Source organism: Chinchilla lanigera, unplaced genomic scaffold (genome assembly GCF_000276665.1).
Source record: "Chinchilla lanigera isolate Chin_1 unplaced genomic scaffold, ChiLan1.0 scaffold00175, whole genome shotgun sequence".
Taxonomy (NCBI): domain Eukaryota; kingdom Metazoa; phylum Chordata; class Mammalia; order Rodentia; family Chinchillidae; genus Chinchilla; species Chinchilla lanigera.
Window position 1 is genome coordinate 1271751 of NW_004955576.1, and position 691 is coordinate 1272441.

The window sequence follows — 691 nt, forward strand, 5'->3', positions numbered from 1 at the left end:
AAAGGAAATCACAGTGTTGTCAGGGGTGATTGACCCAGACTATCAGGGGGAAATTGGACTACTACTCCACAATGGAGGAAAAGAATACACATGGAGTACAGGAGATCCCCTAGGACGCCTCTTGATATTACCTTGCCTTATTATTAAAGTCAATGGAAAATTACCACAACCTTATACAGGCACAATGACAAATGGTCCAGAGCCTTCAGGACAAAGGTATGGGTCACTCCACCAGGAAGAGAACCAAGACCTGCTGAGATGCTTGCTGGAGGTCATAGGAATACAGAATGGGTAGTGAAAGAAGGTAGTTCTAAATACCAGCTATGACCCCGTGACCAGCTACAGAAAAGAGGATTATAATGGTACTATTTCTCCCCTATACTGTGTTAATGTAATATAAAGTTGATAAACAATTCTGGTTCTTCAGGATTGTTAAACCTGTGTTATAATGTTCAACTTATGTAATTATACGTGTAAATATCAACCAAAGAAAATTTACGTTCTTTGGGGATTATTCGTTTCCGTTTGTATGATGGGTAGATATAACATGTAAGGCGCAATTATATACATGTTTTGTATCTGGGGATTGGTTTAAAGAAATGTGTCTGATTGCCAAGTTGACAAGGGGTGGATTGTAGTGCTTGATTGATTATGTCAACTTGAGAAGTTTAGAAGCATAACTAAACTTGGC